Genomic DNA, 13,070 nt, shown 5'->3' with positions numbered 1-13,070 from the left:
AGTCTATTCCTCCAAAGACAATTCTCTTTTAGGCTCAGGTGATAACTTTCTTGGTGTTTTTGAGTGTGAATCCCCTAGTGAGGTTTGACCTAAATTACTTGGCTTTCCAATGGTTAATCTGATTGTGGGCCACAACGAGTTGGTCAGTATGTGTCATAAGGAGACCATTGACAGTTGTTTGTTTCTGCTATTAGGGACAAACCAAAAAGCCATTTAAGCACATCCATACAAAGGAACAAGAAACCTCTAAGTTTTTGGCCAGCTGCATTGTTCTAAGCTATGTCATCTCGAGCTGCATCTTCATCAGCAAAACTCTGCCCATTATTCTTGTAATTCAGGTTTTGCAGTTATGTGGCCCTTAGGTGGAAAGCTGCTAAGCACCAAGTAGGCACACTCTGACCAGCTCTGCCCCAGAGCTTTAACTTGATGACCTACTGCCACCCATGCCTGGCCTGGGGGATTGGCCCACCCTGTGGTTTCCAGCCACTCACTTCAGCTGTCAAATTTGGTGCCCCAGCCATAGATCAAGTCACATTTTTTGCGGGGTGGGGAGACTCAGGGCACGTCCCTGTTGGGCCCAGGACTGTGTGTGCACTTGAGCTTTCTTGAGAGGACCTGACTCCTCCCTTGTCCATGCCTTTTGGCAGTGTTCTGGCATTGCCTGGTTGGCAGAAGGGGACTTAGCAGCCCCTGGTGGAGGAGGGGGCCACATACCACTTCACCCTCACACCCTGGAAAGTAGACCAAGAGAAGATGGGTGACATGTAGGGTGGTGGAAGTGTGCCACCAGGGCCCTGAGCAGAGTCTTGTGAGCCAGAGAGCAGGGAGACTCTGTCTCAAGCCTGTAGCCTGTGGAGGTGGGAAGTGTGTTCCTCTGCAACAACCTGCTGGCTGAGCTGTCATTGTGTGTGGGGCGGGTGGGGGGGGGGAGAATAACTTTAAAAATGGCAATCTGATTTTGGGGCTATCCAGCCCCGGTGGGGTGGACATTAGTTGGAAATTTGTGGATTCCTGACTCCTTGGCTGAGTCATGAATTAGGGGGGTTGGCAGAGTTAGCCATAAGATTAATTCGCGTTTTCTCCACTTTGGACTGGGAGAGAAGTAGCCAAGAGTTTAAAAGGCATTTCTTGTGAATTTTTTTCCTGGGGTCCTGGAGAGTATAGGACTGCTGGGGGCAGGAAGTGGTATAAAAGAGGCATGGGGAGCCATGACCTGGCATGGAGGTTTGCCTAGCCTTGGAGTGGTACAGAGAATGCTGTTGTGCCACTGGGGACTGGGGTGAGGAATCAGATGGGGCTGAAGGCCCACTTGGCTCCTTGGTGAGTTGCATTATAGGGGATTTAAAGAGGGCCCATATTTTTCCAATATGAGGTTTTTGGTTTTTTTTTTTCCCATTCCCCCCTCTGTGATGAGATATTTCCCATGATAGAAAAGTAAAGAGAATGCAGGTCCTTTGAAGAGCATTCCTACATCCTCAAGGCTGTCACAGGATCCTGCCATGGACCAGAGGGCAGCATGAGTGCAGGTTTTAAGCTCAGCCAGCCTTCATAGGTGGTATTAACTGGTTTCTATGTTAACCGGTTTTTATGTTTTAAGGAGAAATAGATAGCAGGTTTCAGCCAATGCGGGGGTGGGCCATCAGGGTTGAGGCAGAGGTTTAGGGACGTTTGTGGAATTTTCTCTACAGCTTCACCTGTGTGCTGGTTTGTATGAGATGTGTCCCATTGACTCGGACATTTGAATACTGTATCCCCTGTTGTGTAGATGTTAGAAGGTCCTGGCTGTAGAAAACCAGAAGTCTCCCAATACTGTCTTGTTCTCGTCGCCCCAACTTGTAGGGGTCAGTCACATCCTCGAAAAGGATGCACCTCTTTGGAAAGGCTGGGACTAAGTAGCTGTGACTGCTCTCTGAAGGGAAGGATGCAGTCAGTGGCTCAGTGGTGTGGTGGGTTTGGTTCGCCCAGGTGAAGTACTGGGTGAAAGGGCGTCCTCAGCTAAGCTGAGTTAAGAAGAGTAATGCTGGGACCACAGTCTTTGGGGGAGGATGGTGTGGATCACAAGGAGACTTGCCTACGAGGGCCTGTGATGTAGTGCGCCTGAGTCTGGCTTTAGCCTCAGACTGGACTAGGAGCCCCTGGAGGGTCAGAGCAGAAGTTCCAGAGATAGAAAGCCTGGGATGTCTGAGCCGGACACTGTGGTCAAGGTACGGGCTCATAGGATCCAACATCTGCCCGTTTTGTACTGTTTAGGGCCAGACTGAACACCCGAGGCCCCTGAGATACAGCCCAGGCATCCCGCAATGGGAGCACCAACCAGAGAGAAAAGGACACAGGACCCTTCAGGCATGCACCCTAGTGTACTCTTGGGACTGGTAGGTTTTCCTATCCCTGGAGCATTGGCTGAGCTCTGTTTGTACAAGGTTGCGGGAGCTTCTCATCTTTGTGCATGTCTATTCTTTCGCCTCACAGGACCCAATGGACCTCTCTCTGACACACATTTAGGCTTCTTTCTGTTGCAGCCAATCAGAGATACATACATAAGGAGATGGGCTGCTGCTGTGACCCAATGAAATGAAGCCACGGGCCATCCCTCACCAGGAAAGCAATTGTGAGTGGCTGAGGCATGCTGGGCCCCTTGATTATGCACAGCGTGCTGGTACCCACTGCGCATGTGCAAGCTGGTACACCAGCCAATCAGAGAACATTATATCAGCCAAGGCCCAACCAAGTGGGATGAAACTCTGACTGGAAGGAGGCTGCATTGCGGACAAGAGGGGACTAGGTGGGTGACAAGTTTTGCTGGGGACGTCCCATGGTGGGACTCCGGCGGTGGTTTAGAGGCACCCTTGTTGTCCTCGTTGTCATTGTAGTGGAACAGTGGGGTCACAGAACATGAGGGTCCCGGGAAGCCTGTGAGGTGACTTCGGGAGCTTTCTTTTACTCTAAGAGGCACCAGCGCCAAGAATGAGAAACGGGAGAGGAGGGCAGCAGAACCACAGAGTGGTGGATGGGGCAGTTGGTGGGCTGTGAGGGGAGGTAGGCACCTCTACACATCTCTCCCAGTTTGGGGTCGTTTTTCATTGTTCTTTGGTTTTGTGGTGGTGGTGTTTTTTTTGTTTTTTTTTTTTTTTTTTTTTTTTTTTTTTTTTGGTTGGTGTTGCTGGGTTTTGTTGTTGTTGTTTGCTTGTTTGTTTTGGTTGTTTTTTTGGTTGGTTGGTTGGTTGGTTGGTTCCTGACTGCACACCTGGATCCTCCCGCGACGCTTCCATAAGCAGTATCTGAGCAGGATAGTTAGTCTGAAGCAGAAGGGGGAAACCCTGGGCACTTTGCACAAACACATGGGCAACGACAGAGCCCAAGCTGGGAAAGGGTACCTGATTGGCAGGCCTTACACCTTTGGGAGTACCTGTAGGCAGCCTCAGGCATGCCTGCACAGCAATGTTTCCACTAATCAGAGACCCATTCCAGAATGTGGGACCTCTATCTGAGGAGCTGGGGAAGGAGCCTCTCAGAGGAATGTATTGAAGTGTGGTCACCTGGGTGAGTGACAGGGAATTAGCAGAGTCAGTCTTGAGCCTCTGATGGTGAGAAAGCAGAGTCAGCCTGGGGACTTGGGCCTTTTGGGGAGTAAAGTGGGGTCTTGAGGCAGAAGGGACCAGGTTAACTGTGAGGAGATGTTTGGAAGGCTTTACACCTGGTAGTAAAATAGACCAGCGAGACCAGTGGATGAAAAGGGTTCCAGGAGGGTTGCAGGTTTGAAGAGAGTTGGCTGGGACAGTGACTTGGAGAAAAGGAAGTAGTGACTCTCCCCCTGTGCTCCGTGGGTCCTCAGTGGACACATCTGGGTCCTGCTTCTTTGCAGCCATGGGCCTTGCCTCCCTCAACACAAATGCCTGTGCTTTTGTATATTTTTCTCAATGTGTCAAGATTTTGTCAAGATCTAGAGTATTGGTGGGCCATAGGAGGTCCTCCTAAAATCTGTGTTGAATATTGAAGGGGATGGGCCAGGACTGGTCCCCTTCACCAAAGGGCAGCATCTCCATCCAAATCCCACAAGTACTATGCTAGTTGAAACCACTTAACCCAGGGTATAAGTACCTTCCCAGCCAATCAGAGAGATGTGCACTGGGAGGTGGTTCCTACAGAGGTATGACCAACCATCCTCTGAAAAGAAGGAGGCTCCAGGGGTAGAAGAGTACCCTGGCTATTGGGGAACTCTGTTTAGGGGCTCTCCAGTTGATACAGGGTTCAGAAAGGAGCCTTAGCTCATGTGGTAGGGCAGTGGGATCACAAAGAGTCAGGTCAAATCCAAACCGGTGGGACCATCCTAGGACCTTCACATTCCAAAGGAGGCCTGGCAAGGCCACAGAGGGCGAGGCTAGGGAGCAGGATTGGGAGGGCTAAATGGGACAGCAAGTGGGCTGTGAGACATGGCCTCACTGACTGATGAGTAGGACCTTAGTGAGTTGGAATTCTCACCAGACATCAGCATTATGTCCTTGTATTATACGGGGTGGGGGTATAGGGTTTTGAGAGCGGCAGAGGGTACTGATCTTGAAAGGTAGTGGGTCTGGGAGCTCCAAGTCCAGAGAGAGAAATGGGGCAGGTCAGGACATTGGTGGCATGCTCTTGTCCTCATTTTGCACCAGCACAAGTGCCAGGACACACAGCCACACCCATGGTGTCCTGTTCCCTGTTCCCATTTCCCTCTTCCAATTCTTCCCAGTATCTCTACTTCCAGGACTCCTATCTAACGCAAGAAGATTCTAGCTATGTCAAGCAGGGAAAGGAAGGCCACTGACACTGCTGGCAGGCACCCAAGGATGGATCCAAATCTCTCCTCAGATGACAGCCAGAACCCGGGTACAGTCGATGCAGGTAAAAAACAGAAGACGACAACAACATAACCAAAACAGCATCATGAAAAAACCCACACACAAACCAGAGGGGCTGCCAGAGGGCTGTGTCCAACCCCAGCAGACATCCTAAAATCCCTTGGCAGGTGGCACACTGAGTGGATGTGGTGGTGCATGGACATTTCCTACTTGGACTAGTGGGGGGAGGTTCAGATGCTATTAACTGTTGCTCAAGCTTGCTTGTGGCTTCAACTTTCACCACCTGAAATTCCCACCACACAAGAATCCTACAAGGCTCATAAGACAGTACTTTGCAGGCAATATGCAGTGTGCCTCTCTGGGAGCACATGGGTCACATGTGGAAGGACATGTGCAGATGCCTGTAACATCTGGTCCAAGAATCACTCAAGCTTAATGAATTTTGTGTGTGTCTGTGCGTGTGTCTGTACTTCTGTGTGATATTCTTTCTCTCTCTGTCTGTATGTCTGTGTCTCTCTGTCTCTCTCTCTCTCTGTCTGTCTGTCTCCCTCCCTCTCTGTCTGTGCATGCTTTTTGTGCCCACCCTCACTCACTCTGTGCCTGCACGTGCTTGTGTGTGCTTGCATGCATGGATGGATAAGAATGGGAATGCATGACTTACTTTAAAAGTGTAAGTTACTGTAGGTGGCTATTGGCTCTAGAAACCCCACAGTGAATCAGTTTTCAATGGGAGATGATGGGAGCCGCTCACTTTGTCTCAAAACATTTTTCCTCTTTGTCTTTAAATACAGCTAACAGAGAAGTCCTTGATGCTGGTAGGGAGGACATTATTTCCTCAGGAACAGAGAGGCAACAGGCCAGGTGATCACCTTTCTCTCTCTCTCTCTCTCTCTCTCTCTCTCTCTCTCTCTCTCTCTCTCTCTCTCTCTCTCTCTCTCCTTCCTTCCTTCCTTCCTTCCTTCCTTATTTCTCTCTTTCCTTCCTTCCTTCCTTCCTTCCTTCCTTCCTTCCTTCCTTCCTTCCTTCCTTCTTTCTGTCTCTCTCTCTCTCTCTCCCTCCCTCCCTCCCTCCCTTTTTTCCTTTCTTTCTTTGTTCCCACTCATATAATATATTTTGAAACGTCAGGCTGGAAAAATGGCTCAGTGAAATGGTGCTGTATGTACAAACCGGAGAATCTGAGATCATATCCTCAGCCCCAACAGAAAAGGCCACACGGTGGCCACTTAATACCTTCCAAGCCCAGCACTGAGGGCTGAGGTGTGGCAGAGAACTTCTTTCTGCATGCCAACCTACCAAAAATAAACTGAGATATAAACAAACAAACAAACAAACAAACTAATGCAGTCGTGGGTAAGGTGTGTGAATCACAGGGTAGTCCTGGATGCATTGAGTTTAAAGGCCCCAACACATTCGTCCTGCAGTCCATCAGATGTTCAGTGTGTTACAAAATGAAAATCTCATGCTACTAGCTAACTACAAGTTCTGTCACAGAACTTGTCTTTCAGGAATAAGGTGGAAATTGGTAGAGGAGGAGCCCCTACACACATACACACATACACACATATACATTACTACCTCTGATGGCTGCACACTTATACACATGAATTTCTGTTGCATACAGAGAAATCTAGAAGAATCAGTGTCTGCTCTTGAACTGTGAACTGTATAGTGGCTGTGTGGGGCACACTCTACTTCCCTGCTCATGCAACAAAGTTGGCCTTCTGTATACATTGAATTAAAGAGTTAATGTGATTTCTTTGCAGGAAGGAAAAACAGGATTTGTTCCAAGAATTCGAAGGTATGTTCTAGGAGACAATTCGAATTTGAGAAATTTATTTGAGCCAAAGAAATGCAAGGCAAGGGAGTTGTCACTTGGCAGAGAAGAGAAGTGGGCTTACTGCCCTGTTCTCAAACACACAGTGTCAAAATAGTATTTATTAGCTCACCAAGTCTCTACTTGACCTCAATTGTCCATGTGAAGATCATGGCACCTGCAGTGTGACTATTCATGCCTACTCACTGAGAGAGATTTAAAAATTGGATGAAAGTATCCGTCTCCCAGTTTTTGATTCACACAAGTGATGCATCTGTTTTTGATACCACATTTTACTTCTCTCATTTGTATTCTAGTCCTGTTTTTCTATATTTGGTTGGGGGGGGCACAGTGCTTGAAGAGGGTCAATCCTGGTTAAATAGCTGCCCACAATTTACAGTGCAAAAAGATAGCACCTGAAGTGGAAAGCTGAAGTCAGTGCTGTTAGCCTGTGGCCCTAGTATGATCAGTCGAGTCCTGCTTTAAATTGCTGTCAGATGTTAGTCACATGAACTGTTAAACAAAACTTACCAACCCAAGAACAAGCTGGGAGGTCTGCCGGCTTTTCTGATGGAGAGTTACATCTAGAAACTATTCAGAACCTCAGGATAGGGCTGTAGTCGGGTGGAGGGCATTGCCTCATATTGTTCAGGCCTCTGGGTTCCATCTCCAATACCACAGATTTTTCCATGAGTCATGTTTCCCTTTAATTTATTCAGGATGTAGCCGGGCGTGGTGGCACAAGCCTTTAATCACAGCACTCAGGAGGCAGAGACAGGTGGATTTCTGAGTTCGAGGCCAGCTTGGTCTACAGAGTGAGTTCCAGGACAGCCAGAGCTACACAGAGAAACCCTGTCTCAAAAATCCAAACATATATATATATATATATTCAGGATTCTACCTTATCAAATTTGTCAAATAGCCTCTAGGGCTACAATGGTTACTGTATTTTTCCTCTCACTGTCCAGTGATCTCTGAGCCTTTGGAGATTGTTGTAAATGGACATTTGTGTTTTGCATCAAGCAGCCCAACAGTTCCTCCTAGCATGTTCTAGAAATGAAACACGCTTAGTACATTGATTACATTCATACTTTATAAATGGCATCTAGTAAAGAAATTACACAGTGATTTGATAAGCTTTTTGTAAGTCTTGTTAAGTCCCCTCTGTTATGTTTTGTATGTAATATCTAGACACTGAAGTCCAACTGTCCAATTTCATGGTCAGGTCAGAGCCACTGAAATTTTGACTGAAAGAAAGGAGGCAAATAACCTTTGCATCTTCAGATCATATCCACCTATTGATAACAAGTGTCTTTCCAGTACCCTGGAGGGACCTTCACAGTAATGCCTCCAAGATTATGTCCCCTTACAGAGCCAACTAACAAAGTTCTTCAGGAAAACAGAGAAAGATTCTCAAGGATCATGAACTCATCTTTCTGTGCCATGGAGGTCAAAATTAAGGATGTTCTGAAAACCCAGTGTGAAGAGAGGTAGGGTTGTTGCTTCTTGTCACTTTGATCCCAGAGCTGTTGACAGTTGGTTTGTGAGCACAATGAAGGGAGAATAGCCAGTGTCCCCACTGGCTAGAAACTTATTTGGCAAGTGAACTTGCCTTGGTTTTTTCTGTAGAACAGACTTTGTTTTGTCTTATAACCTCCCGTTGTAACTGAAGTCAGTCAACTGTGTTTCCTAAGGATGAATTAAGATGTTTTGACACCTTTTTGACACAGGGCAGTTGAATCAGTGTAACAGTAAGTGATGTGTGTGCGTTGGGTGAAAGTGTTGGGTGCATTGAGCTTGAAATCCTCAAATCATTCATCCTGGAGTCCTTCATCTCTTCAGTGTGAAATGAGATGAAAATCTCTAGCCTCCAATGTTGTACAGGTTTCCGGAGCCCTGTTCACCATACAGGTATCCTGAAATCCTCACGGGTACAGTGACGAAGAGTGGGTAGGCGCATACAGAAGTCTCTGATTGTCCTGGGTGTGCATGTACATTGGACCTATCTTCATAATGAGAAAATAAAGCAGGGGTTGGGCTCGTCAGAGAGACTAATGCTTGTGGAATGCTAGTAAAACACACCTGAGTTTTCTAGCACTAAGAGCTGTGAAGTGACTCCTGTCTCGGCCAAGGAAGAACAGATGCTATTAATGTGGTGGGAACTAATCCACCTCATTTTCCATTTTCCTGTCAGGATATTTTAGATGTCCTTTTCCAGTATTGCATTTAGTGAAGTTAAGTCAGTCGTGCTGTGTTTGAATGTGCTTTCTTCATGTCGAGAAGGAATATCACAGTGTTCACTGTTGTCTTTTACAGGCAGAAACTTTGTCAGGACTATTCTCTTCACTTTACAAATTTGAGTAGGAAGTTAACTTCGAATGCATTAAAACTCAAGACACAGGCTGAAAAACTCTCTGTGAGTATCAGGCTTAGCTTGAAAGGAGTCCATTTCGTCAGCCTCAGAGGTAGCAACAGAGGCTTCCTGCAGCAGGTCTGGAGGGAAGGGACAGGACATGAGCTCTGGGAGACCAGGAGGGTGGTTGATGTGGAGGGGAGAGACTGGCCATCCTCCATGACTTGGTTTATTTTTGTTTCCCTTCTGTGGGAAGATGACAAGGGTAATGATGGGTTAGGAGCCTGCATGGTACAGGCGTGGGGGGATGAGCAGGTACTGTCTGCAGAGTGCAGGAGGAAGTACAGGATTGTATCCTGAGAGGGGACACTTCAGGATCTAAACAGTGCTGATGCCAAAGAGTAGGAGGGCTACACGTAGCCTTCTGAAACAGTGATCAGGGATGTTGAGTGAGAGCAGTTCATGGGGCTGTGGAGGGGCAGGTGGAGACTTAGCTGCCAGTGTGGTTGGAGTTCAGTCCGGCCCTGTCCCAGAGGAGAAGAGGGAAAGGTTCCCATGCAGTGATGGAACTGCGATGGTGACTGAGTCACCTTTAGCCTGGAGATGAGAATGGACTTTGGGGGGCAGGTAACTGGACTCAGTGATGTCTGGGGGGGGGTCCTTTCTTCCTGGTGGAGGATGGAGCTGCTCCCTGGGGATTCTGACTTCCAAAGGTGGGGAAGCAGAAGGGGGACTACTGAGGGGTATGGAGATGCTGTCCAGCCCAGCTCAGGTCAGGAGCATGGACTCTGGAATCCCACCAAGTGGATGGCTGTCACCGTCCAGTTTCTTGCTAATTATGCTAACTCAGAAAAATAATTTACATCTGTGCCTTAGTTTCCTGGGTGTGGAAGGAGGGAAGAAGTCCATATGTATCTGAAAGAATTTTTTCAAAGATTTGTTTTAGATGTGTATCCTTATATTGGTACAGGGGAGTGTCTGAAGTCAGTCTTAAAGAATATAACCCTGTTAGTGTGGCACTGTGTGCTCTACTCTTACTGGAAAGGCCAAAGTGGAGCGTGTCCTTATGTGGAGGAGTGACAAATGATGGGGATAACTCAAGGTAGGTTCTAAAAATACAGAGAGTCCAGCACATTTGAAGGCCTCTAGTAGGTAGGTTTTCAAATCTACAGGAACTAATAGCAGTGTTTTGAGTCCTCTTAAATAGGAACCCTTCACATTAAATGAGTGACCTTCACATAATGAAGGTCATTATTTTACTATTAGGATACTTCTGTAAATGTGGTCACTGTTTTAATTGAAAAGACTGTAAATGTTTTCACTCCATCTGTTTTGCATAAATACAATACAAAATTTCCTTTTATAGGCTTCCTGTACCCCCCTCCCCTGGCTTATTCTTACATCTTACACTGCCTTTGTTTGTAGAATATGTTTATGGAGCAACAGAAGTTTATTCATGAATCTCTCGCTCTTCAGAAGAACAGAATGGAGGAATTTAAATCACTGTGTGAAGACTAATTGGAGGTGTGTTGAACAACCTCTCCAGGGGACACTGAATATCCTGGCATTCTCTCTGTGCTTTGGATAACAGCTTATGAAAGTTACCTGCAAACCCCGTCCACCATTTCCTCATGCTCCATGTAACCCTCAGTACAGAGTCAGTTTTTAATTTTCCCATTCACTCATGGTTGGGAGAATCATTCAAAGCTGGACGTGCTGCCGTGGTAATCTCATCTGGAGCTGCTCATATTGTACAGGGCACTAATGCTCTTCAGCTCATCCCGTCTTGGGTCACAGTGCATTTTATCATTGGGTATGTATGTGCACACATGCACACATGCGTACTTGTCTGTGCATGGGTATGTAGATGTTGGAAGACAACTCTTACAGACACACTTCATCATATCTTTTTTTCTTACCTCTAGCTTTTGGTTTGTTTGGTTTTGATTTTGACACAGGGTCTCACTGTGTAGCTCTGGCTGTCCTGAACTTACTATGTAGACCACTCTGGACTCAAACTCACAAGAGATTTGCCTGCCTGCCTCTGCTTCCTGAGTGCTGCGATGAAAGGTGTGCACCACTGTGCGGGACTCCCATGATACCCATTTGAAACAGGATGACTCACTGGACCTGGAACTATGGCTAGGCTGGCTGGCTGCTCAGCAGGTCCTTTGCTGCCACAGGTCGATGTGTCATCATGCCTGACTTTTACTATGTATGCTGAAGAGCTAACGTTGCCTTTCTATGCTGATGGAGCAAGCTCCTCCATTACTGCTGCATTCTTACCCCCCAAGAATTACTTTTACACACTGCAGCTGTCTTCCCAGACCCTCTCGTTCCATTTTTAAGCAGACTAGTGACAACAATATTTGCACTCACTTTACTTGCTCAGTCCATTTACATTTCCTATCATTGTAGGACTGAAACATGGCTTCATATGGCCAATCGAATCATAAGACAGCTCCCAGGTATAGCACTCAGTAAGAAAGTAAGTGGAAGTCAGAGACATTGTGAATTGAGGGTTATCCTACATAATAGTCTCTGTAAGTACTTGCTAGGCACGTTGATTGTCCTATGCTGTCTTCAGGTTTGTAGCTCTCTACAAGATAATTAAATACTGGACGCTCTACTTTTGTTTCAGACTCAATGTGAACTGGCTTTTTCAAGTTGCACTTAAAATTTTGTTCATCCAGAGTAATTCAGATGACCCAAAACAACCTCGTTGACAGAATTTATCCTTGCTTTCTTAATGCCTGTCTCCTACAAAAAACCCCCCACCCAAACACACACACACACACACACACACACACACACACACACACACTCCCGCACCCGCACACGCACACGGGGCGGGGATTAGGGGCCAGTGTGTGTTCCTGCTGAAATATCATTCCTTGAGTTCTCAGTGGCACAGAAACTTGCTCACCCATTCCAATGTTAAGATCTCTGTGTTGTTCCAGTTTCTGTGGTCACTGAACAAGATTATGGAAGAGATCCTGCAAAGTTTTATAATGCCAGACTGTAGATGTAGTGTGTGCTGTTTCACTCAGTGCTAAAGGGAATGTGGGGGTGGAAACCTTGAGTTTTAAGTTCCTGGTGCACAGTGGTCATAGTAAGGGACAAGCTATTCCATCTTGCTAAGAAGTGGGGGAGTAGCAAAGAATGGGCTCATGCTTCATGCTCTGTTTTCACTTGGCTTCATTGGCTTTCATTTGTGCTGTGCGTGGAGAGGTATCCCAGACTCTCAGACATGGTAGGCAAGGACCGTTCCCCTGGGCCACCCCTATAGCTAATCCCTCACGGTTTGACCATTCAGCAGTGGGTTGAGAAGTGGCAATGTCAGCGTCACTTTGGTGGATATTTTGATCTTCATGTTGTACAGGGTTGGTGCTCGCTGCTTTTGGAGTAATTTTTGGAGTAATTAAACCACATCTTTTACCACATTTGCTTCCTTTGAAATGTTGATGTTCCCATTTGAAAGACAAGATGACCAGGGCTGATTTCCTCACATGTTCTTTGCTTCAGAACCTGGAGTTACTGAGGGATTCTCGGGGAAATTCCATTGCTGAAGAGCTGAGACGTCTCATAGCCACCTTGGAAATCAAACTTCTGATGCTGCATGTAAGTACCTAGCCTTTCCCATAGAAAATGGGGATAAGGCCAACCCTGAGTGCTATTTATTATTTCGTATTATTTATTATTATACACCCATTTAATATTTTCATTACTTAACAGAACCAGCAAAAGACTGCTGCTACTCCACAGTCTCTCCTGGATGTGTTATTCTCATAATACTTTGGAGCACAAAAGCCGATATGAGGGGAGCAGTATAATACTCTGGGTGAAGCTGCTAGTGCTGATGTTTGCAGCTTCTGTGCCTGGATCTTCTCCTGTCTTCCTCCTGTTCCTGCAGATGCCCCCTTCTGTTAAAACTCAAATAAACCCTGGGATTTGTATGAGAGCAGTGCAAAAATGTCTGTAGGAAACTACAGCCCTCGGGTAGAAATGGCAGGCTTTCCTTGGTAGCATCGTAATTACTGGTTAGCACACATTGGTGTTGATACAGTAG

General features: G+C 46.6%; 1 pseudogene; it reads left to right on the top strand.

Annotated features, from left to right (window-relative positions):
* The first annotated feature begins 4,772 nt into the window (after positions 1 to 4,772).
* On the top strand, positions 4,773 to 12,814 carry LOC147004707 (X-linked lymphocyte-regulated protein 3A-like; annotated as a pseudogene).
* The last annotated feature ends 256 nt before the right edge of the window (positions 12,815 to 13,070 follow it).

This window comes from Mus caroli, unplaced genomic scaffold (genome assembly GCF_978045245.1).
Source record: "Mus caroli unplaced genomic scaffold, Mus_caroli_1 scaffold_5, whole genome shotgun sequence".
In the NCBI taxonomy this organism is placed as follows: domain Eukaryota; kingdom Metazoa; phylum Chordata; class Mammalia; order Rodentia; family Muridae; genus Mus; species Mus caroli.
The sequence above is the reverse complement of the archived record's forward strand: the minus strand, read 5'-3'. Positions and strand labels throughout refer to the sequence as shown.